This window comes from Pteropus medius, unplaced genomic scaffold (genome assembly GCF_902729225.1).
Source record: "Pteropus medius unplaced genomic scaffold, Ma_sr-lr_union100, whole genome shotgun sequence".
NCBI lineage: Eukaryota > Metazoa > Chordata > Mammalia > Chiroptera > Pteropodidae > Pteropus > Pteropus medius.
Window position 1 is genome coordinate 11,063,806 of NW_024346667.1, and position 27,227 is coordinate 11,091,032.

The window sequence follows — 27,227 nt, forward strand, 5'->3', positions numbered from 1 at the left end:
CATGCTAAAATGAATTTTATAAAAGCTGAGTAGCTCTAATTAATATCAGACAAAGTAGATTTCAGAACAAAAGAAATCACCAGGGATCAAAAGAATTATTTCAGAAAGATAATTAATACATCGAGACTTAAAATCCTAAATATCTATGTACCTAGTAACAGTTTTAAAGTACATGAAACAAAACCAGATAGAACTGAAAGGAGAAGTAATAACTGCACAATTATAGCTGGAGATTTCAACAACCTCCTCTCGATAATTGCTTATGATGAATTATTCCCTTTTTACTTAACAAAAGTTAAGTACATTTTGTCCTGGACACCCTTTCTTCTCTTCTACTCAACTCTTCGAACGAGTAACAAGCTACATGTCGTCTCTGAGAGAGCATGTTAGAGACGCTAAAGAAAATCAAAAATGAAAGGAAAATAGCCCAATAGAAAAGAGAAAATCAAGGGACATTGAGTAATACAGCTTTGGGTAATTATTAATAGGTCATCGGTCTGCTTTTGTGCTATACACCCAACTCCTATATTTTTAGGAATGGTGTTTTAAAGATTCTAAGAACCACAAGGAAGGAAACCAGCGTTTCTTCTGTGATGCCCATAGTACACAGCATATATCGGGTGGGATATAGTGTAATGATTAATCATGACAGGTTTAGATCAAGAAAAATCAAGTCCGATTGATGGCTGTGGAACCTTGAAAGTGACTTAATTGCGCTCGCACCCGATTGCACTATCTGCAAAATGAGGATAATAGTAGCATATTCATTTCTTAGGGCTACCATAAAAATTACCACAAATCAGGTAGCTTAAAACAACAAAATTTATCCTCTCACAATTCTGGAGGCCAGAAGCCTAAACTCCAGGTGGCAGCAGGGCTGTGCTCCCTCTGAAGTCTCTAGAGGACAAGCTTTCCAGTGGCCCCAGGTGTTCCTCAGCTTTTTCCATTGCTAATGAAGTGTTCATATAAGCACGCTGATTTGGTCTTTTGGGGGCAACATGAATACATTTAGGGTGATGCTCTATATGGCAATAAATGGCATCTGGGGACCCAAAAATCTACTAGTGTAGCCAGGTAAGGTTTAAGTGAAAGAACTTTTTACTATATAGAACACATCTATGTGCTCAGTCTATATGGTTTGCCTCATTCTTAGGTCAAAACTCTTAGAGTATCATGCTTCAGAGAACTTTAGGGACTAGTGGAAGGTAAATACATAATGGACATCATTGACCACTTGCTCCATCACCAACTATAACAAAGACTCTACATTTTTTGATGTTTTATGCTGTCAGCCTTTAAGCCTGAGTCTTCTCTTTGCCCCACTTCTGAGTGAGATGATAAGAAAACCAACGCTTCCTCCTTCAGCACCAGTGGAAGATTCAGACCACAAAAGGTCCTGCTCTCAGCCTGTGCCACCTACCAACCACAGTAGAAAACCCTAACCAATCTCCCTAACTTGCTCTCTCAAAACATTTTTTGGACCAGTTTGGGAGGGTTGCCATGCTCTCCCCCAAAAGCCTCATCTTAATAAACCTTTCACACCCTCTTGGTATGTGTGTAGTCATCAGTCTCAACATTTGTACCCAGTTGGTGTCTGATGGTATGGGAGGCTATACCATTCCCATGGGATGGCCACACACAGACACACTTCTAAGCATTTTACATGTGCTTCCCATTTTACAGTTGGGAAAACTGAGAAACAGGGTAACTGGCTAGAGATCACCCAGTGAGCAGTAGAAGTAAGATTTATACCAGAGTCCATGCTGTCAAGAAAGACAGCATTCTGCTCATCAGCCATGATGGCCATAGTGATCTGCAGCATGGTGATGATGATGCATATCTCTGTTACTGAACCATAAAGACACTGAGGAGATTTTAAAAGCTTGCTTCGAAATAGCATAGAATGCAGCATTAATGTAATGGCTAGGTGGAAAGCCAGAGGAGAGAAAGGGCAATTAGGGGGATCGTTTTATAAACTATATAAATGTCTAACCAATGTACTGTATACTTGAAACTAATAATAAAATAAAAAATTTAAAAATAGCATAGAATGGTCGTAGCTTAGCTGTCTGGTAATTCAGGTTACTGTTAGGCTAACCCAATATGTTAAACCATGAGTGTTATGATTCACCTCTAGAAAGCCAAGTCTGGTCAGTTTGGCACTAGAAAGAATTGTTTCAGGAATGTCTCCTTTTGACCCTCTCCTGGTCTTAGGTGGCCCCAGCAATAAGCACACTTTATCTAGATAAAGAAACAGAGGACTCTATTTCAAATGTCTTTCCAAAAGAGGCAGATGACCCACAAATTAAAGAATGTGTCACATAGTTACAAGGTTGATTCGCTGTTATGAAAGTATCAAATGGGTAAAGGATCATCATGAAACCCTGCTGGAATTTTGGCAGTAGAAGGAGGTGGATTATGTGAGATCCTCTACAAACAGAACCAGAACAGTTAAAAATGTATAAAAAAAAACAGAAAACAGTCATGGTTAAATTACCCGAGGGGGGTGGAGGGTGGAGAGGGGAACCAGGAGTTCCTTTGGAAGTAACCTCTATTTTTTCTTGATCTTTTATATTAACATGATAATATTTAAAACCAATGTATGCAGTAATAGGTGTCATATCTGTAAAGATGTGCTAAAGGTCAATTAAAGGTACTTTAAGAAAAGAAAAGCCCACGCAAGAAAGGGATAAAAAGAATATCGAAACATGTTTGACATTTTTAAGATCTTACTATTTTTCAGGTATGCACATCACTTTACATTATCACTTCATTTAGCCCTTATAGCAATCCTTAGAGGGAAATATCATTTCCATGTTACAGATGAGCAAACTGAGACTCAGAGAGAAGCAGTGTCTTACCCAAGGTTACACTCCTAGTAATTGGTAAGTCCAAACTGAACCCTGACTCAAAGACCACCTCCTGCGGTACTGCCTCTAAAGTGCTGCCTATTTGTTACTTCCCCTAAACACTTGTGAAAATCAGAATGGTAACATTTGAAGATCAAACTTCATTTCTCCCCACTCCCAGTCATTTGCTTTTAAGATAACAGTTTGCTCATCAATATATCATGACTTTTATGTAGACCAGTGGTACATTTACTTTCAAATATTTCTGAAATTGTGTTTTACACTTAATTCATGTACCTTCATGATTTTTTCTTATCTGCTTAATGTTTCCTATAAATTAATTGTGTCTTTTTCCTAAGTCATAATATTCATGAAGTCCTAGGTTTGATATGCTACTTACATTTTTCTAGTAGATATTAAATACGTGTAATTATTAAAATAAAAATACCACTCTGGTTCCAAAGTGGCTCACTTTTCACCATCTGAGATACACTGTTCTTGAACTTGCAATCAGAGAGAACTGACATGTGTACCTGCCCTGTACACTCCCACCCCACCCCCACAGAGCTGACCTTTCCATAAAGAACACCATCCCTGTTCCCTAAGGTAGATTTTTTGTTTCAGCCTCACCCAACCAAGCGGTGAGATGTCATCCCAGTTTCCAGAGTCTAAAACTTTCTACCCTCACTTGATAGAATTTACCATCAAATGATCTAGAGAAAACTGTACCAGAATCCTGACACCTCCCCCTTATTTGTGTCTGACTTCTACCCACCCTGGTTCAGGGTCTTCACACCTGTCCCTTGACTTGCCAGTCTCCTGCCTCTCCCCCAATCCAAGCAGGGTCCCCTACTCATCCTCAAAATTCCCTTTAACATTGAGCTGTTTCTCCAGGGTACAGTACGATTTGCTCATCTTATTCCTGCCAGAAGTGGAATTAATACGTTAATGCAACACCTCTCCCAGGAAAATACTTGCACATTAATTGGCCTTTCTGGAGGCCATACTCTGACTCTGAAGGTGGAACTCCAGGTATTTTGCCAGCTTGCGGTGAGATGGTCCTTCAATGTCCCTCAGATGATCACATCAGGTGTGGCCACCAGTCCCCTCTCTGTATGGTCTGATCTTGCTTCCACCAGGTATCCTGAGGCCCTTGACAACATGGCTAAGCATGGACTTTCACACCTGCAACATCCCTGAGGCGTTGGTTTGAATCTCCTTCTATTATAAAAGCTCCCATTTTTTTCAATACAATACTCTTTCCTGTCGACATTTCCAGAAGACATCACATTATTTGTGAAAATTCATCATTCTCTTCAGTATTTTAAATAGACTTCATTATTAAGATATTTCCCATCATTATATCATTATTAATATGTAAATATATATATGTATAATAATTATATACCATTTAATAATGTAAACCTTGCTTAACTTTGTTTTGGTGCTCGAAGCACAAAACTCACTCCTGGAGATCTTGTAGACCCACATTTTATGCTTGAAGATTGGAAGACGAATAAAAGTATTTCCTCCATTAATCTGAAAAACAGAAACTGGGATTGTTCTAAAACAATCCTGTGAAGTTCAAGACAATTTTATAATTATTCTAAGAAAAGCAACAAAATGATGTTGAATACGATCTGAGATATTGAATACAGTTGGGGAAACATGATACATTGCTATCTGTGTTCTTGATCTTTAAATTTGCCTTTATTTATGTATTTGAGGTTCGACAGCTGCCTCCACACCTAACCCAGGAACTGTTGGTATGCTCACTCCCTCTTGTTCCTGGAGGGTGCATCTCCTAGGCCACATGTTTTTTTGTTTTGTTTTGTTTTGGGGCTTTTTTTTTTTTTTCTCATTGCTGCTAAAAGAATATCCACAAGGGGTGAGAGAGGTCTGACCCAAAGAAGTTGGAATTGGCCCAAAACATTTGACTATTTCTTGGCATCTGAGAAAGGAAGAAACTTTTTTATTATCAAGAATAGTAATGTCCTCACTGTTCCCTAAACATATGCTGTCTTGAGCAGCTGCGTGTCCTGGGAGCCCTTTTGTTACTGAGGAAACACTCTAAATGTGGCCTGTCACCTTTTCATCAAAGAACTCAAATATTCTATCAGGTTTTTCCTCCCAGCTAAAAATGGACATGTTGGGAATTATAGAACTTGCTCAGGCAATTCTTTCATTAAATATAAAAGTGCCCCATTCCTTATAACTGTAGAATTGATTCTCTTCCCTCAAAGGCCAGCCTGGGGAAATGTTGGCAAAATATACGTCTTTTTTTCTTAGAGTCCTCTGTCTGAAAATTCCACATTCGTGACTTAAATGTGAAGTACTGGCATCATTTAAAACAAATGGAAATTTATAAGTCTGTGGTCACATTCTTCATGAATATAATTAAAAATAATGCATTTTTCCCCCATGGCAAGTCTCATCACATTTTAAAGTTTCAGTAAATACAGCTTTTTAGCATATTAGGATTAATCAAGAAAAACTAAACCCAAATTCTTATATCTCTAGGAAGAGCAAAAAAGCGGCCAATTTCTTTCTACTGATTTATACCACAAAGGATGATGTAATGACTGCTTCCTGTCGACATGTGCTATTTGCATCAGAGGTCTTCCCAGATGGTACCTTAGCAGAAAGTAAATGCTCCTTCATTATATTCCTCATCTAAGTAGGAATATATTAGTATTTTTTGAGCTCATATGCTATGTCTGACACTGTGCTGGGCCCTGGGGATAGAGGAGTAGGTAAGACACAGTTCATACTCTTAAAAGGGTTTCTGGGCCTCCCACCCCCAGACAAAGAAATCAAGTGTCTACCAAGTCAGTTCTTTGAATAAACAATTTTCACAATGCAACCTGCAGGGATGGTTGGAAGAATGGTAGTGCAGGGACAGGATGTGGAAATGAGAGACATGCATCCCCATCTCCTATCAGGAAGGCTTGACAACCTATGGCCCATGTAAAGACAGCAACGGTGGGTAAATCATATATTGGCCATAGCTGTTCTTCAGTTTGATTTTGTACAAGTATTGCCTAGAAGTGAATGAAGCAAGAGGCATCCATTGTGTAGACTATCATCTATGCCTAAACAAAGAGAACATTGCTGTTATAAGAAATATTAGACTGTCTAGTTTTTACCTATCATCTCTCGACTTCCAGCCTATCCATCTTATATATTTCCCAGAGTCCCTGACATACCTGGAGGGAGGAATAATTGGTAGTTGTTTCTTTGACCCCACCATAGTTCCTTAGGGAGATTCTCAGCAGAGCTAGGACTGGAAATAGCTTTCCTTTAGATGATTATCTTGGGAGTATCTCTCTCTTGCCCTAGAATGTTTCTCAAAGGATGAATCTGCTAGAATGGATTTTTTTTTGTTTTAAATAAAGATTCTTGGACATGCCCAAATTTGCTGACCCTGAATCTCTAGAAATGGGGCCTGAAATCAATAATTTTAACATCTTTCAAGAGTATTCTCTGGCCTACTGAAGTCTGGGGAAAAGTCCACTAAGGAGTACCCTGATGAAACTGATTTGGGTGTAAGGAACTTAGTGAATGTGTTCAATATTTTACAGGCGAATCAAGATGTTTTGAAGAATCCCAGATTCCTATAATGTAGGAAGAGCCAGTGGGCGACACAGATGAATTCCTTCAGTTAGTCACACCACTTGAAGTTTTTCAATAATCAAATATTGGTTTGATTAAATAAGCTTAACTCTTTTGATTTGTAACTTCTCTGGTAGATTCCAGGAGGAGGCATCAGTCAATTATATTTTGGTGTGAATTAATCTTATTAGCTTTACGTCCTTTATATAAGATAATGGGATAAAAAAGTAAAAACAGAGTTTACCCACTTAGTTTGTCCCTCATAGCTCAATTAAAAGTGTGTGTGTGTGTCTGTATTCCTAAGATTTTCCATGGTGGTCGGTTTTTATGTGTCAAGTTAGCAAGGCTTGGTTATTTAATGATTACATATCTAGTTGTTGTTGCGAGGTATGTTGTAGTGTGGTTAAACCGGTTGAATTTAAGGAGATAATCTTTGATAATCTGGATGAGCCTTATCCAAGAAATTGAAAGTCCTTAAGAGAAAAACTGAGGTTTCTCTGAGAAGTAGAAATTCTGCCTTAGGAAAACAGCGTCAGATCCTGACAGACTTTCTGCTGGCCTTCTCTACAACTTCAGACTTGCCAGCCCTTTCACAATCATGTAAAACAATGCCTTTAAATAAGTCTCTCTTCACAGATGCATAGATAATATTATACATGTCCATATAGTATTTCTTTATATTATATATGATATGTATCATTATGCATATACATGAAACATGTGCAATATATTATCTAATGGAATATATGCCTCTCTCTCTCTCTCTCTCTCTATATATATATATATATATATACACACACACACATATACATACGTGTGTGTGTGTGTGTGTGTGTGTGTGTGTGTGTGTATAAAATCTGCTACTGGTTCTGTTTCTCTGGAGAACCCTGACCAATACACCATCTTACAAACTTCTCTCTTCCTGTCTTAACAGAAGGGAGATGGAAAGAGTGGGAGGTGGGGTGAGCATGATGCTTATGAAGGGAAAGAATGCCGTACTCACGGACCTCATATTCCTGTCTCAGAGGAAGAAGGCAGGGACGCGAGATGAAATGTGCTCTCTGCTCTAGTGGAGCAACAAGTGTTCTTAGGTCAAAGGGCAAACAGACTGCTTTTATTTCCGGCAGACCTCCAGAGATGCCATCTGACCCTGACTTAAGGGCCATTTCCATGCTTACCCTCAGCTTCTAAAGCCACCTTTGCTATGTCCTTCATCTGTAGAACCACATGAGGGAGAATGGAGTGAGCCGTCCTCCAGGACATCGTCAGGCTGGACTTCACTGTTTGGAACCCTCAAGTGTACACACTTTCTGCTTTATACTCTCTGACTCTACTCCCCTTTTTGTTCCTAAGATTAATTTTTTTAACAAAACTGAGGTTTTCCTAGTTGAAGGTCAAATAAGGTCTATAAAATTTCTTTCCTTTGAAAATCTTACTTACAGCATGTGAACTAACCCTCAGAGCTCTATTTCACTGGTCCATTAGTAACAATCTTAGAATCCAGAAATAACTCATCGTTTGTGGTTTCCGATGCCTGCTCGCTACGACATGCCCCATTAAAGACACACCTTATTGCAATGGAGTTGAATCAAAGCTGTTGCCTTTGTTTGCTACACCTGTTAGGTGCCTGGAAGTGCTGACAGTATAGAAATATTAGAAAGAAAGAAATGCCACAGGTCAGCAATTATTTGTCCAGCTGAGGTCATTCATCTTATCAAAAACCAAGTGTGGTGTCCATTCTACAATTCCTCCTGACTTTCTCAGTAGATGAGGTCATGAAATGATTTGGCATTTAAAGTTTCAGTGGTTGCAAGAGCTGGCAACAATTAAAGAAAATAAAAGCCGATTCTCAAAAATCATCCTAGCAAGCAGTAGTTTCTTACCATAAAGAATCTCCTATTGTATCATATCAGAGCTTTTAGATTTCATGTTGAGATACGTTTTGGGCATTGCTCTTTCTACTTAAGAATTTAATGTAAGGTTTCACATAAAAAACCTACAAAAGGACTTGGCACTGACTTCTGGAATTTATCCAGAATGCAGCTTTTATTGTGTTCCACAGCGATTCATCTGTTTAACAAGAACCATAGCTAGCAAGTGGCAGAAACAGGATTTGAACTCTCCTCTGATCAAGTTCAAAGCCCATACTCATTCTTTCATTCGCTCTTTTAAAAGAGCCTTATTAATCACTCACTAAGCATCAGGCACTGTGTTATATGTGTCACATAATCTGAAAAAAAAAGATTAAGAAGGAATCATAGTGGCATCTGCCCAAATCTACCTCCCACCAACTGGAAGTGATAGAAAGGAACTAAGTCAGCTCCCGAGGCTACAGCAAATTAAGAAAAATCTGTGATTACACCTATGTACAAAAAAGAAATATCACTCAGAAAATTTATCCACTCCTCTATTGTTACAATTTCACTCACAGTCCCGGTCCACTTCTACCCTTTAATGTCCTGAAATGAAATCATTTGGAAAAATCTTCACTTTGGGGTGAAACAGGTAATCCTCATTGTATACCACTGAACCATTCGTGTGCACTGAACAGCACATTTAATTTCTAGAAATCTGTCTTTTTAAAATAGTCCAAAATATGGAGAATGTTTCATGCATGAAAATCTTTACCATCCTGTTATTTATAATTATAAAATGGGAAAGGTTGGGTAAATTAAGGTATGGTTGGGCAAATAACGGTATTCTACAGTCATTAAAATATATATATTATTAATCATATGAAAATAGTTATAAAACAATATTTAGGAGAAAAAGCAACCTACAGTATTGCATAGAAATACTATGATTAAAAGCAGTTTTTGGAATTACTCCCAAAAGACCAAAATGCACCAAGATGCTAAAAGTGGTTGTTTTAAAATGGTAGACTATATATTATGATGGTAGCTTTCCCTTGTTTTTTAAACATTCTTAGCAGAGGAAATAAAATTTAAAAAATTTTAACACCCTGGTGATAGACAGGACACCCTATGCTAAGTGAATGGATGGCAATAGCTATCCCACTTTATGGGGAAAAGATGAGGTGCTGGAGGCAAATTAAAAACTGGAATGAACAGGGAGAAGTCTTGTAGAGATGTGGTTTCTACTGTAAGAGCTATTCCTTTACAGGCATAACACTTTAATTTTATTGCAATTTGTTTTCCTTGTAGTGTGTTCTGTTTTACCTTAACACCACTTCTTGCCAAAAGCCATCTAGATCTAAAACTCCTCTGCTAATGGGATATCTTATCTGCCCGAAGCCAGAGAATTGGGCCAAATGGTTTCTTGGATTCTCTTGCAGCTGTAGGGTCTAAGCTTTGGTGATTTCACTTCTTAGTGCCACTGTGCTGGAAGCCTGGTAGCCCTATTTTGACTTCATACCATTTCAAGGAAATAGCTGACAAATCAAAGCAGAGCCAGGAACACGGTGGGAGCACTGCAGCTCTTAGTGAGAAGTGGGGCTCCCTTTACGGAGGGGCTGCTCCTGCTCAGAAAGCTGCAGGCGTGACAGGAGGAGGACTTTTCCCCCAATGAATCCCTCCGCTTTCGCCCTGGCTGGGTGAGGTGCCAATCCTAAGAACCCACATTTTGGAGAAAACCAAACAGTTGGATACAATGGTTTGAGAAACACTGGCCAGAAGTATAGATGTCACTTTTATATGTCTACTTAAGAAGTGTTTCGTTTTTTATAACTGTCTTGGATTCAAGAAAGTAGGCAATATTAAGCAGAACCTTAAAACCATTCCTTTTTCTTGACTATGGAATTCTAGGACCTAGTAATTCATCTAAAAGAGACAATCCGAAAAGGTTGGAAGAAACATATGTACTAGACTATTTATTTGTCTAAAATAGCAGTATCAATAGCAAGAGCAATAACAACTCTATCAGTCAGGGTTACGCCAGAAAAACAGAACCAATAGAACAATAGGATATATATAATAATGTAATATTATATATATAAGCCCTTATTTTTTTATATGTGAAATTGGCTCATGTGATTATGGAGGCTGAAGAGTCACACAATCTGTCCTCTGTAAGTTGGCAGCCCAGGAACGCCGGGGGGGAAACTCAGTCCAAAGGCCTGGGAAGCAGAGGAGCTGATGGTGTAAATTCCAGTCCAAGGGCAGACGAGGATGAGATGAGGTGCTCCAGCTCAAGTGGACGGGCACATAGAAAAAGGGACAAATTCCACCTTCCTCTGCTTTTTGTCATCTTCAGGCCTTAACCAGATTGAATGACACCCACCCACACTGGGGAGGGCTACCTACTTTACTGACTTATCAATCCAAAGGTTAATCTCAACTGGAAACATTCTCACAAGCACACCCAGAAATAATGTTTAATCTGGATACCCCATAGCTCAATCAAGCTGACACAGAAAATTAACCATAACAACAAACGGAAACACTCCACGTGTTCAAGAGGATTAAATTATGGTATGTCTATACAATGGAGTGCCATATGGCCATTCAAAGTGGTATCATATCTCTGCAATACCACTTATGGTATTGTATCTTATTGGTGCTGATGAATTTTCGTAATGTATTAAATGATGTAAAGATTATGAGAATATCTGGTGTGTACCACTTCTACAAGAGAACTAACTACTAGCACTTCAGGGCCCTGAAGACCATGTAAGGAAGTGTTGACTTTATCCTAAGAGCAAAGAGAAATCATACAAATACTGAGATGTACAGAAAAAAAATGGGAGCAGGGGAGAGAGGTTTCTGGGAGCTCAAGTGAGAGATGATGGTGGCTGGTAGTGGAAATGGGGAGAAGAGGGAAAAAATAGGAAAATGTGTAGGAGATCTGGAGGTCTAGGAAGAAAAAAAATCACAGCCAAACCTTTGGGCTTTGGCTTCAATGGTATAGGAAAGTAAGAGTTACAGATTCAGATTAGTAAGCAGAGCCCAGAATACCTGTGAAGGCTTACAAGACAAGGCTTAGGGAGGCTCAATTAAGAAGATATCTATAGGTCTTGGTTGGCAAGTTATTATTTCTGCATCTGTCCCTTAACTAGGTCTTCAGCTACGTCTTGCCACGCTCTCTCCTTTAGTCATTGTGCTCCAGCCACACTGTCTTTTCACCTACTCTGATGTGGGGATTGAAAACCATAAGCGCTATAGGAGCCAGGCAGGTGAATGAGCAAAGCAGGTCCAGCACAAGCTGTGAACTGGGAAAGCTTATGTGAAGTCTAAAGGAGGTCGCAGCTAACCCCCGTATTCCCACTGTCTTCTGCATTAGACCTTAAGCTCTCTATGGGCAGAGTTCAGGTTTGTTTTTATTCATCATCATTTCCTCAGCAAAGTGCCTGACACATAATAAACACTCAATAAGTGCTTGGGGATAGATGAATGGATGGATGCCAGGATGTATAACTAACTCATGGCAGAAGCCATGTTTCAATGCAGTACAGTGAGTGAGAAGATTTTAGCTATTCAATGCAAGATAAAAACATGCCTTTATAATTGTATGTAGAATGAGTGAAAATGTTATTACTCTCAAATCTCAGTGTCTGACTACAACAAAATCTTATCTGTAGCTTAGGCAACAGTTCAGCATGGCGTTCCTGGTCTATTGGCTCTCCTCCAAGTGGTGGTTGTGACGGAGGAGCCAGGCTCCCTTTTTCCAGGAGTCTGTCATTCCCTAGAGCAGGGATCAGCAAATTTTTTTCTGTGGTGGACCAGGTGGTAAGTATTCTAGGCCATACAGTGTCTGTCATGGCTACTCAACGCTGTCACATGAAAGAAACTGTAGACCATAAGTCTTGGTAGACAAGTTAAGTTATCATTTCTGCACATGTCCCTTAACTAGATCTTCAGCTACGTCTTGCCACACTCTCTCCTTTAGGCCCCTGCCACAGAATATCAGAGACCTTGCTTGGATCTTTGCTTCTCACCAACAAAGGAAGAGAGTGTGGATGATCACATAGGAGATTATTATGAACCAGACCTATTAGTGGCAATTTTTGACTACATCTCACTGGTCAGTTACATGGTCCCAGCAAACATCAGGGTGAGGGGGTCTGGGAAATACAGTCTAGCTATGTATCCGGGAGGTAAAAAAAAAAACTAGGTTTGGTGAGTTCATAGCACATCTTTGCCTCAGCCTGACCTTCTACTCACCAAGGATCTGTTAACTTCTTCCCAAACACAGAATACACTCAACCCTTCCCCAACGGAGCAATTCAAAATCCCAACCAGTTCTTGCATCTGGTTCAAAGTCCAGGCTCTCCTGGGAATGAATGCAAGCCCGCTCCATCAGGTCCAGATGTAATTCCTCAGGTTTGTACAAAGACAGATTGTCTGTCTCTTTTGCACTCCCCTCCCTAATGAACAGTAAAGGGACAGGGATGGAGCATCCACAATAAAATCCTATTTGGAAAAGATAAGAAGACACAAAGCAGGCGCTGGTCCATGCATTTATAGAACCCCACTGTGCAGACCTTCTGAAAGCTCGTTACCCTTTCTGATTAGACCCTGACCATTGTCCATCGTTCTCCCTGGCCTCTGCATGTATTCTCATGGATGTCTCATCTTCTCCATCTTCTTTGGCCACACCTGAAGTGTTCACTGGGGACCATGTTCTCCTTAGGGCCTTCACGGCTTTGTAGATGGCTTCCTGTGGGACTGACTTTTGGCCTCGAGTTTTTACATTTCAAAGATATTTTAAAGATGGTCATGGTATCTTTGACAATAAAACTACTTAAAAAAAAATTAACAAGTTTCTAGCCAGTTCCTTGTACCACAAAGACACTCAAAATTCTTGCCTACACATAAATTCTCAAATTAATTTTATTTCTTAGTCTCCTCACCATGAGTCATTATTCCTCAGTGTAATGACATCTACCCTATGTCCATCTAAAAGGATACATGGGAAGGCCACACTCCTAATATGATTTTTGTCCCAGGGCTGAGTCTTCTTTAAGTATTAAAGAAGGCTTTAATACTTAAAGACTTGTGTCTTACTATTTGGGAATCATAAACGATATCATCTATCTTAACCCTTCAATACCCCAGATTTCTTGACTCTTTATTCCCTTTCATTTCAGCTTGTAAATCATCCAATGCTTTCCTGAACTCATTTCTTTCCTATAAAACATTACCAAAGACAGCTCATAGCAGCCAACACAGACTAGCACTCAAATTATTCAACCACTTCCCCTAGAGCTCTGGTTCAGGAAATAGATGGGCTTCTTTTAAGATACTGCAGGTGACAATTTTTCAAAGTGTCTCGCCACTCTACGGCATAGTATCTATCATTCCAGCGACTACCATCAGTTTTCTTTCCATTCTCCACCTCACTCATATAGTTTAGGTTTCTGTTATGGCAGCAGCAGCACCCTACTTCAAGTTACCAGTTTCTGACTTGTAACAAAAGCACCAACATTTCAGTGGTTTATCATGATAAAAAAAAAAAAAATTACTTTTTAACTGGAAATAGTTCAACACAGGTGTCCCTGGTTGGATAGATCTCCCAGGTAGCTTTCGTCTACAAGGCAACTCGGGAACCCACGCTGCTTCCAGTCTAGTGACTTCACCATCCTCCAGGGGCTTGGAGGTCACCAGGGTTCTGCATCCTGACACTACACCCAGGACCGATCAATTGGCCAGAACTCAGTATATGGCTCCACCCAATAGCAAAGGAGCCTGGGAAATAAAGCCTAGCTGGATGTTCCCGAGGAAAAAATGTTGGTGAACAAACAGCATTCTCTCTGAACAACGGTTTGTGTAGCACGGTTTTCCTGATTACAGGCAGTCCGGGGCTCACCAGGCCTGCAGGAGACTGATCCCTCTCTCTTCCTCTCTTGGCTTCTATGTTCTGGTCATGAAAGAAAAGCTTGAGAGTTCTCGTGAGAAGCACAAGCTGCAAGACAGACATAGTGAGGTAGAGAGAGCAAACAGGGAAAGCCTGTGAAATTAAAGGCCTCTCAATTGACAGCTGAAACTGCAGACAGCTGTGAAAAGACAAACTCTGTGTTAAACGGCTTCGATCTGTGAACACGATCCAACGATCTTAACACCATAAGTTGAAATACAGTTGAAACTTTTTTCCCTGGATAAAGAAAGCTAGAGAGCTAGATTAACTGTGATTTAATAGAGTTCAGTGTGAGAATGATAGGTATTTAAAGCTAGACATTGATATACCTTTGAGTAACAGTCTTTATTTTATGCTTTTTTTTTTATTTTGCATTTTAGGAGTAGCTATCTATTTTTGGAAATTATAATTGATTGAATTATGAACCTTTCTTACTCTTTTTAGTTGGCTGCATTCACTAATTAATTTATCCATTCATTCAATAAATATTTTTAAAGTCCTATTAAGTGATAGACACTGTATTAGGTATTATTAAAATGCAAACCGGTCACTGCCTGATGGAACTTACAGTCTACTGGTATAGACAATTATTAAATAAATACTCTGGGACCAACAATTATTTATTGTAGTATTATCTGGTTACAAAGTATTAATTAGGTGAAGGTTATAATATGAAGAAGTACAGAAAGTTTTCGAATGTATTATACAAAAGTCTAACCCTTTCTGAGGAGTCAAGGACAGCTTCCTTGGTAAAATCACATTTATTTATTTTTATTTTTTTTTATTTTTAAATAAAATATTATTTATTTAAAAGTTACAAAACGAAATGCAGTGAAAAATGTTTTCCTGCCTGCCACCTCTGTCCCAGATGCCTCATATCTCTGCCTGGAAGTAACGAGTCTTCCTAGTTCCTTGTATATCTTTATTTTAAAACATCCGCAAAATAGGTGGCAATATCATTTTTTGCTTTTTTTCACTTACTATATATCCCAGAGATTGTTCATGACAGAGAGTTTTCTCCTTCTTCTGTATAGGCTGCATGAATCACCATAACATTTAGCTCCACTATTAGTTTCCCGTTGCTGCTGTGACAAGTTGCCACAAATTTAGTGGCTGAAAACGACACAGATTCAAAACAGTATGGTTCTGGAGCTCAGAAGTCTGACATAGGTCTCACGGGGATAAAAATCAAGGTATAATAAGGGCTTTGTTCTTTCTAGAGGCTTTCAGGGGAAATCAGGATTTTTTTTTAACCTCTTTACCTTCTAGGAGCTGCCTGCATTCTGCGGCTCAGGCCACCTTCCATCAGCGAAGCCCGCTGTGGGTGATAGAGCCGACCTCAGGCTAATGTTATCTAACACTCTCCCCTGCAGACTTCTTCCACTTTAGGGACTCTCGTGATTACCTTGGGCCCACCAGGATGATCCAGGACACTCTCTCCGTCTCAAGGTCAGCTGATTAACAACCTTAATTCCATTGCAACTTTAATTTCCTCTTGCCATGTAACATATTCAAAGATTCTGAGGGTTAGAATGTGGTCGTCTTGGGGAAGAGCATTATTCTGCCTATTATACGCCCTGTTGATTGACATTTATGTTATTTCAAATAGTTTTTAAACAGCGATAGAATAAGTATATTCTTATAAATGTCATATTTGCATATAGAAGCTGTGGGTCAAAGGTAGCTATTGCCAGGCATCATTTCATATGTTAAGCCATTTGTATTTCCTTTCCTGTGACTATCTATTCGTAGCCTTCATACCACATTTTTTAAAATGTAACTTCAGAGAAAGGAATTCATTTTCTTTTTGACTGGTAAGGGAGCTTTACTTATTAAGGAAATGGTTTCTTTATCTACAAGTATTGGAAATATTTCTTCCAGTAAATTGTTTATCTTTTGACATGTTTTATTGACTCTTGCTATGTAGAAATTTAAAAATAGATTCATAAAATTGAATTTGTCAATCTTGTTTAGGGGCTTCTGGGTTTTGTCTTTCCCATTTTGAGATTTTTTTTTTCTATTTTCTCATTTTTTTTCTAGAACACTGTAATCTGATTTACCCTGAGCTTATTTTGGTTGCAAAACCTTTTAACGTTGCTCCGGGACAGCTTCAATGATGTTGGAACTGTCTATTTTTAAAAGTGGGTAGGATTCCTCAATGAGACTATCTCGACCTGGTGCTCCTACCTGTTGATTCCTTCCAATTCTCCTTGTAGTTCCTGTATTTTTTACTTTATGAATATTAATGTTGCACTTATCATTATAACGCGCCCTTATTTGTCTTGTTTAATGCTCCTCCCCTACTTTAATCTTTTCTGTTACTAAGTTCCAAACCACTGCTTTCCTTGTGTTGGCATTTGATGAATATGACTTTGACCATCTTGTTATTTTCAACCTTTCTGAATCATTTGGTTTTAGATGTGTCTCATGTTGTAATAGTGAGCCAATATTTATGGAGCTTTTACGGTGTCTCTGACATCATTCTCAGTGCTTTATATATATTAACTTGCTAAATCTTCTCAAGGATTCTGTGAGTTAACTTTAGTTAATATCTCCATTTTATTAAGGAGGAAACTGAAGCACCAAGAAATGAAGTAAGTTGTCCCAAGTTGCACAGATTTAAATCTAGACAGCTTGGCTCCACAACTGTTAATAAACTCTCCTTCATACTGTCTTGCATCCAGGGTGTGGTTAAGGGTTTTTTTTTTAACCCAATAAGATTTTTTTTAATGAGTGATTTTAGCCCATTTGTACTTCTTGCTATGACAGATATATTTAGGTTGACTTTTGCCATTTTGTGTGCTGTTTTATTGCTTTAAAATTTTTTTCCCCTTATTTCTTTTCCTTGTGTGTGTAATGCTTCCAATTATTTGGAAGGTTTACATGTTTGTTTTAGCGATTATCTTCATGTACTATAATTTTATATAAAATATTTATATATGTAAAATTATTTAATTTTCTATTTCTTCAGGTACTATGTACTGCCTCCTACTCGAGCAGAAGCAGGCCAATTCACTAAAAGTAATTTTTTCCAAAACTAATTCCCTGAACCAATTCACCAAAAGTCAATTTGCTCTTAAACCAATCTGTTGAATGAGTTTTAGAAAACCGTCCTGAAGCCACTCTGAGTAATGGCAAATTAGCATATTTCCTCTCTCTCCTTTCTTACCTCCTACCGTTAAAGAAAAAAATTATTTATAGCACTTGTTAAAGAAAGTAAGCCTTACTCTATTCAGAGGGATGACTACAATGGATTTTACAGTAGGGAAGAGAGACGGAGCTCAACTCTGAATACAAGAAAAAGTGAGAATTGATAATCAAGAAACAGGGCAAAGGGTCAGTGAATGGAAAATTGCTAAGAGGAAAGATTAAGGCTAGGGGGATTCTTGCTAGACCAACTCAACAGGATTCTTGCTGATGGTAGGCCAGGGTGATAAGATACCAAGCATGGGGGATGAGGAATTTGATCAGATATCAAGAGTGAAAAATTTCCCCAAAACTGCTCCAGCGGGATTCTTGCTGAAACTGGACTAAATGGGCCACAGGCAGAGTCCAAGATCAGAAACTAGTCAGAAAGAGGCCTCAGAGTCAATAAGTCAGACCTTAGATTGAAGGTTGGTCAAAGGAGAGTCTTTGCCACTTTCCCTCATCCACCTATTTTCATTGATTCTGTTATTTTTCTTCTTAGTGTTTATTGTTACCCCTTGAAGTAAAGTTATGCCTGAATTATTTAATTTATCTTTTTCTTTTTACCCATGATCATAAAAGATGGGGACATCTCCATATTTATCTTTCATCATATCTCCCTATTTCTCCAACTTTTTTGGTTATTTCATTTATACTTTGTCATGATTGATAACATTGATAGTCTGTTCTGGACCATTATCCTTATAATTTTCTTTAGTTTTACCAATTAGATGGATGGAATGTTTTCTGTCATTTTGTTGACTGTAGTGTTTTCACTTACCATTTGATTGGCTGAAGTTTGACTTCCTCAAGAGGGTCATGGATTCTAATTCTTGAGTTTTTATATGTTCGAAAATATTTGTCTGGGAAAAGGACACAAACCTTTTGATTTCATGACATACGATTTCATTCATAAGTGAGATATAAAACAAATGAACAAATAAAATAAACTATCAAAAACCCTCACTGATACAGTATTATAGTTACCAGAGGGGAAGGAGGTGAGGGGAAGTTGAATTAGATAAACGGAATCAAATATATGGTGACAGAAGGAGACTTAACTTTGCGTGGTGAACACACGATTTAATATACAGATGATGTGTTATAGAATTGTACACTTGAAACATATAATCTTATTAACTAATGTCACCCCAATAGATTTAATTTTTTTAAAAAAGTCTGTTGTCTTTATACTTGAAGAACTGTTTAACTGGGAATAAAATTTTAGATCACAATTTCTTTCTTACACATTTGGTCAGCACTGCTTTACTTCTTCTAGTACTAAATGTTGATATGCAGAAGCTTGAAGTCATCCATTGGTTTCTTCTTATGAGACTTGTATATTGTGACCGACTACTCAAATTATTCTTTTTAAATTTTAATTTTTAACAGTTCATCCAATCCCAATTCCTATTACTCTGAGACTGCAACTTTCAACCTTTTCAGATTTTTTTGTATGTATCTCTGTATTAATAAGTGATGCTATTCCATAATTTTCCAGATATAGATATTATGCATTGATTTCCTGCAATGGAGCATATAGCTCTTTTACAACCCAACTCCAACCTACATCATCCATATGTACACATGTACTTACAACTGTACACTTCCCTCCTTTCCTCTTCCTCACCATTAGGATTGAAATCAATATTCAGTGATCATATTATGACTATGTAACTATTTCACAGCTTAGCTATAATATACAGTGATCACATGTCCTTTCTTCAGCAAATTTTTTGGTTTTCGTTTTTTCTTCTGTTTGGTTTTCAGGAGTTAAAATTTGCCTCCTTTTTGTATAATTGTCCATGTAGCAATCCCAAAACTTTACCGGAACTGAAAACTTCATTAAAATATGTTCAAACATATCAAGTATTCTATACAGTTCATATTGTTCTTGAAAATGTCTCTCTCCTGTATTCTCTTGTCTTCCTACTCTAGCCTGGGCGATGTGCATCCTGGCTCTGGTCAGATTTCAGCCTAGGGCTTCTCTTCACCATCCATCTTGGAAATTCCTTACCTGTCTGGAACTTTTATAACCTGCATGATTTCTTCATCCTTACTTACATCTTCATTTTGTCAGGTCATACCTGCTGTTAGTCTTCTGGGAAGGTATGCTTAGGAGGAAAATTTTTGAGACTTTGCATTCTCAAATTATCTTTGTTTCAGCCTCACGATTTATCATTTGGCTGGGTGTGGAATTCTAAATGGGAAATAATTGAAGAAATTGCTTTATTGTCTTCTAGTGCTAAAGTTGTAAAGTCTTGCCAATCTGATCCTTAAATATTTGTATGTCCTCTCTGGACACTTTTAGAAACTCCTCTTTATCCCTGTTTTCTGGAAATTTGTAACAATCTACCTCAGGGGAAGTCATTTTTCTGTTTAGTGTGCTGGCACTCACTGGCCCCTTTCAATCTGGAAAACCATGTGCTTCAATAATGAGAAAAAATTTTATTAGGCAATTAATAATTTCCTCCCTTTCATTTTCTCTTTTATTATTTACTGGAAATCTAAATATTTGAATGTGAACTCCTAACAATCTATTAATTTTATTTTCCATGTTTCATTTATTTTTATTTTTTTGAGAAAATTTTTCTCAACAGTCCTTTATTTCTTCTTTTGGAAATGTTATTTTCTGCTACCTATGGTTTATTTAAAGAAGTCCTTTTTTGTTCTCTGAGTGTTCCATGTATAAATATGTGTATGTGTGTTCTTGTTTTGTGGACATTATATATTCTCTTATTTCTGAGGTATTAATTCTCTTAAATTTATTAATTTTCTTCTGCTCCTCTCATTTTTTATTTGTACAGTTGTTTTAGTTTGTTTTCTTCTCTGTCTTTTGTGTTAGAGACTTTCTTCAAATGTGTGATGTTCTTTTGCTGTCGGTTCATATTTCAGAATGAGGTGGTGGATTGGAACTTGATATGCATCGATGGAGATTGGAAATCGGTGAGCTTCACTATGGATGATTTGAGAGAGACTTGGTTTCTTCTTTAGGGGTATTTTCTCTTGTAATTAGTCATTTTCATCAAAAAGAAATTCTCCAGTTGAGTTGTGATTGGGCAGGAGTTAAGCACAGTTGCTAGAATTCTGAGACCTAAGAAGAGAAAGTTGGAGGTGTGATCACCTCTCAGTAAATAGACGTGTGTCGCCCCTACCCTCAAGGTGTTCCCTACGTCCCCAGGTAGAGAGTCAATCTATCTGTTTCAGGTTCCCCAGCAAGTAATCTCCAGCCTTCTGTTGAGGCTTCTCATGGCTATTTGGGATAAGAAAGGAATGAAAAGATTTAACTGATCTTTTTAAACATTTGTAATCATTTTTCCTGTTTTCGATCCACTCTGCACGTCTGTCTTCAAAGCTACCTTTGCCTTCAATATCCAAGTTTCTATGAGAGCAATTATTTTGTTTCTGGTGAGCTTTATACCCATACTAGCCCACATTTCAGCTTTCTCTGGTCTGCTAGGTCAATTGTCATCTGGTTTTCCAATTCCAAAATGTTGTTGACATAAATCGTCTTTTCCTCACATTCTCGTTGTTTTTGTGGAATTTTTTAGAATTTACCATCCTTTCAGTAAAGTTGGAGAGGAAGTGGAGATAAATGTGTAATTCCATCTGTGGCAGCCATGAAAATGCACACTTCAGATGTCCTACTGCAGGAAATACAACTGACTGAAGGCCCCAGCTGTCCTGCTTTTAAGTCCAATACTTATGAGGAAGCCATGCTTTACCATTAGCTGCTCCTAGTCGATAATAAAGTGTGGCAGGGAAACTGAAGCAGGCTCGTTCCTGGGAGATGTGAGGCTCCTCTAATGGACAATGTTGGCTAGAGGATGCCCCATCAGGCTTGCCAAAATTTTCTTAGAAGTTCATTACAGTCTAAAATTTGACTTATTACTGAATCTCTTCCCTTCCTTCCTTCTCTCCCTCCCTTCTCTCTTTCACTGAGATTGCAACTGAGGGCTAATACCTGAATTAATAGTTATGTTGACCAGTCATGTAGACCAGGCACTGAAAAGTTATGTTGACCAGTCATGTAGACCAGGCACTATAAAGACATGATAAATATTAACTTTTAAACACATTACAACAATCAAATTTCTGAAAACTAAAGACAAAGGAAAAATCTTGAAATCAGCAAGAAAGTCACCATACCTTACTTATAGGAGAACAATAATTTGAATGAGAGCAGATTTCTCAACAGAAACCATGAAAGCCAGAAAGAAGTGAAATGCCATTTTTTAAGTACTGAAAGAAAAGAACTATTAATTCAGAATTCTTTATTCAACAAAATATACTCCAGCAATAAAGGGAAAATCAAAACATTCTCAGAAGAAGAAAAAAGAAAAATTTTCACCAGTAGATCTATTAAAAAAAAAATGGCTAAAGGAAGTTCTTTACAAATCGCTGGCGCCAAACAAAATAAAAAGCAGCACCACAACTCTGTGAATATTCTACAGGCAGAAAGAAATATATAACTCACAAAAGAGACGAATAATCAACCTGTATGAAAACAGAAACTATGAACCAGAAAGTAATTCTCCAGAAGTATTTCATGATGTAGAAGAACCTTATAAGAATGTGAATATAATGGAAAAAGAATTCAAGATCCTAGTGATAAACATAAGAAAAATTGAAAGTGGAGATTGAAGAGCTAAGAAAAAAACTGAAGGAAACAATAACTCCATTTCAGAATCAATAAACTTTAAGAAATAGCATGATCTGGCTAAAATACAGAAAAGCCTTGTAATTACATGAATGTTGAGGCAAAATTTTTTTAAATTTTAAAATTATAAGAAAGGTAATAGATATGGAAGACAGACAAAGATGATCTACCATAAAGATACTTCCTGAAGTAGAGAATCCTACCAACAAACACAAATGTACACAGTATAATAGAGAAAAATTTCCCCGAAGTAGAATACATGAATATGCAGATTGAAAGTGTACTGCATATTTGAGCCAAAATTGACATGGAAAGATCAACATGGAATCAATTAAAACATAACACGCCATTCTGTACACCTGAAACTAACAAAATAATATCAAATGTCAATTAAGAAAAAAACATTAAAAATTCTCAGGCATTCAGAAAAATCATCTAAATCACCTGGAGGTCTTCTTCCAGCTAATTTGGCCCTATTACTGAGCCTAATAATCTTTCGATGGCTCTAGTTGATTGCTTCAAGTGTCAAGGGGTCTTTCCACTCTGGCTAGTGGGAAGATGCATTATTCTCAAATCTGTGATTTCCAAGAATTGTTCCACCTGCTCCTTTCTGGTAGTTTTTTCTCTGACAAAATAGTTTCCCCAACATATGAACTGATCAGTAGTTAGTTGCAAATTCAAGGGAAACACTGTGAAGTTCTCCAGAGCTCTTTCTCTCTGAAGATGTTACTTCCCTGTGATTCTGTCTCAAGAATTCTATGCACTTTGGCCTCCCTAAAGTAAGAAATCTGATTTCTCATCTCAGAGACCCTGCTGGGCTCTGTTTTGGTGTACACTCTTTGCTCTGAGACTTGGAGACTCTCTAGGAAGTGAGATGGGGAAATCGTAGGATTTTTCTTATTTGTTTACCTTGTCTCAGAAATCATTCTTCTGCACTACTTGTTGTCCAACCCTAAAAACTGTTGTTTCAAAGATTTCATTCAGTTCTTTACTTCTTTAAGGCAGGAAGATAAATGAAGTCCTGGTTATTCCATACGGGCTAGAATCAAAAGTCTTGAACTTTTCTTTTTTTTCCCTTCAAAACTCTAGAGATTTTTCTTAGGAAATAGTATTTATGTTGGTTAGAAAACATTTATCTAAAGTTCCTCAATTCCTTCAGTTTCATTTTTATATTTCTATGGATTTCAAGTAAATATAAATTTAATATTTTAAATTTAAAAGTAGTTTGCTTTTCTAGGAATTATTTGTATTTATTCTTCTTTATTTCCATGTGTAATATAAACGGATGTCTGAAATAATGATCACATTTGTTAATGATAGCATTTCTAGTTAGTAGGATTTGGGGTGACTTTTTTCTCTCCTTTTCTACTTTGATATTTGTATGTATCGCTTTTTTCAAAAAAAAATTAAAGACAACTTGAGATAGTTTTAAGGTAGATAGAAGGAAGAATAGGGAAAATGTGGGAGTAATTTTTTCAAGGATATTGGAATCTTGGGGAAAGATACTTCAGAGAAAGAAGAATACCTTTTTTCCCCTAAGATAAAAGGATAAAAAGATAATTGTAGAGATTTAAAAAATAATCCATCTTACGGGATAGAGTTCACACCAGATGTTCAGATGAGCATCAACATTTTAGAAAAGTAAGAGATAAGGTCATTTTCAGTAAAACCATTTCTTTGTAAGAAACATAATGAAAAACATGGACTCCAGGTTTTGAGGCAATCGAATCTTTTGATCTGAGAATTAATTGTGTCAGTTTTGAGACTCCACAATTTTCTGTCTAGATTATAATGTAGTTGAATGAAATGCGAAGGATGACAATGACAATAAGCAAGTGGGGACATGGCGACATGAAGGGGAATAATAATAGTAGTAGCAGTAGCAGCAGCAGCTACCATTTATTGAATGCATGCTATGTGCCAAGCAGAATGATAAATGCTTTCCCTATATTTGGTCCTCTTAGCAACTGAGTTTTAGGGAAGTTAGAATCTGCCCACGGTCACACAGCAAGCCAGTGGCAGAATTGGAATCTGAACCCAATCTGTCTGACAAAGAAAGATAAATCTTTGGTTTTTGAATAAGAATTTTGATGTATCTTTACATACTGCTCAAATAGAGATCTATCTTTTAACAGTTTTAATGGTCTTATTGAGATTTGTGTTTCCTTAACTATATTAAAAGAACCCATTCAAATGTTCTCATCTGAACACATTCCAAGTGTTCTCATCTCTGCATGATGAAAATTGAGTTTCTTCTATCTTGTTTCTTCCCTCTTATGTTACTTTCATTTTAGCAAACTCAATTTCTTCCCAAATCATTGGAATGGCACCTTCCAGCTCAGCCTGGATAGAGTATCCATCTTTATCTCCTCCTGTTTAGTAACGTGACACCCGGATGTGGATCAAGGGCTTCAGTTTCAGTGCCGACACACATTCTCTGTGACCCTGGCCAATCTTTTTGCTTCCTTGCTTTTATGTGTATAAAGCTATCAGTGAGACCTGCATGTAAAAATATTCAACACCCAGAACATTTATTTTTAAAGCATTGGAAAGGTCTTTGACAAAACATTAAATAGAATTGTGAAGTATTAATTAATTAATATTCTATTGATTCAAAATAAAGTTTGCAGATACATTAAAATAACCCAAACTTCTATGAATAATTCACTAGCCTATAGAATTCCCACCAATCCACCCCATATTAAAGGTACAAAGCAGTTATGTTCACTGACAGTTTGACCTGGATATGGCTAAAGGCAGTAAAATGCAGTATCTCAAGAGTACTAATCTTTGTTAATATATTTTCTCAACTGCTGTCTAAATTCTTTTTTTATTTGCCTTAATTTTTTCAGGTCCTGGGCTAGAACCCAGGGCTACAATTTCAACTCATGAACAATCAACCAAGCTCAAAAGACTTTAGAAGCTCCAACCTTTCTTTAAATTTTTGGCTTTGTTTAAGGAAAAATAGCAAACAAATATGCCTATGGGTACCCATCCTGTGGGGACAGAGCAAGATTAATTCAGTTTCTGAAGAACTAGTATGTAGGCTATTCAGATTACCTATTTCTCCTTGTGTTGATTTTGATAGTTGATATCTTTCAAAAAATTAGTAAAATATTTCTTAATTATCACTTTAATGTCCATGGGATCACCCCATGATGACCACTCTTTCATTTCTAATATTATTAATTTATGTCTTTTTTCTTAGTTAGTCTTGCGGGATGTTTATCAATTTTATTGATCTTTTCAAAGAACCATTTGATTTCTCTATTGATTTCCTGTTTTTAACTTCATTGATTCTTGCTTTAATTTTTATTGTATTTCTTCTGCTTGCTTTAGGCTTAAGTTGTTCTTTCTCTAGTTCCATAAGATGGGAGCTTAGATTATTGATTTTAGATCTTTCTTTTTTTCTAGTAGATGCATTCGATGCTATAAATTTCCTCTCATTATTGCTTTTACTGCATCTAACAAATTTTGATAAATTGTGTTTTTTATTTTCATATAGTACAAAATATGTGGTCTACGTCGATGAATGTTCTATGTGACCCACCAACTCAATTTCAATTAAAAAAAAATTAAAACAGATTCAAAGCGAATTTACAGAATTAGTGAGGCAAAGTGGAAGTTGAAGCAAGACTTGGAAGGATTAATAGAATTGCAGATGCTACTAGTTTAGTTGACTACAGTGATAAAATAAATTTCTAAACTTGACTTACCACATATCTATCTAATTACCCATGTAAACAGCCTTTTGAAATAGTTTTAATCTAATTTTTCCTAGGTGAGATATCTGCATCAGAGATCTTAAAAGAAGGAGAAACTCTGTTCTTTTAACTCTTTAACTCTTCAGTTATGTCTCAGTGTAGCATTGTTTGGTTGTACCTAATACAACACAGAATATTTACCAGGCCCATGGGGATGAAAGTCAAAAGCCATGTGTGGCTCCCAAGCTCCACATGCACATACTACGCATTCTGCAAACAGAAATAAATCTCAAGGGCTGCTGACATTTTAATAAAAGAGTAATCTATTTTGTTATTGTTGATTGTTGATATTTCTGATTGGCAGTATCGACTGGTCAGTGTCTAGTATATTATCATTACTCATATCTCCAATGACAATTTTGGTACCAGGATGATGAAAATGATGATTAAAGTTTAGTGATAACGTAAGTTACGGGCGACCTGTCTTTTCTCCAGGACTTCTTATCCCTACTGCATTCCAGTCTTTCAGAAAGAGCAAATTCCAGGAGCAATAATCCCACCTTCGGCTCCATTTGTGGCAGGGACAGCTTCAAAGGGGTTTGGCCAGCCCTCCTGGCCAGGCCTTCTATTTTCAAGGTCTTTAAGTAGACTGGCTGGGGTCCTCACCCAGGCAGACTCCACACTAAGAAAATGGAGTCAAGTCTCTAGTGTGGGTTTAGTCAGAGATTGCACGAAGTGAACTCAGATCTATCTGAAAGACTTTTTTAAAAAGTGAATCTTGTTCTGTAAGAATTTTAGCAGCTCTTCGTTCCTGAGTGGCAGGGCATTGCATACACACAGTTATATGCCTCGGCTGTGCCACAAGTGCCCCTACTCCTAAGGCCCCCAACTCTTTTAGAAATTAAAAGTTGTTCCTTGAGTTGGAACATTAAACAAAAGCTGGCTCAGATTGCCCGAGGTAAGGAGGTGAGGCAGGTGTGAAGGCGCACCCTTGGCTAGCTGACGAGAGGCTGTTCTAGCCACAAAGTGACAGGTGACAGGTCACACTTATTGTTGCCTCCCTACCGACCTCGGTGCTGAGACGGCTAACATCTTTCCCCAGAGGTTACCTTGGTCCCGAGAAGTGAGACAGTAAGAACATTCTTCAGGATGAGAGACAAAGTGGACTGAGGTAGGTCAACTAGGGTGGACGGAAGATAGATTTTATGGAATGAAAGAAGATCCAGGGAAACATGAGGACGATTCTTTCTACGTGTCCCCACTAAATGTTTGTTCTTCTCCTTGGTTTTCTATCATTAAATCCCTGGCACTGCCAACCTGAGAAGAGCTTGTATAAGAACCATTAAGTGAGGCGGTGTCATTACCCTGCTTGGGGATGGCTTCACTTTCGTTTTGCTTTCCTGA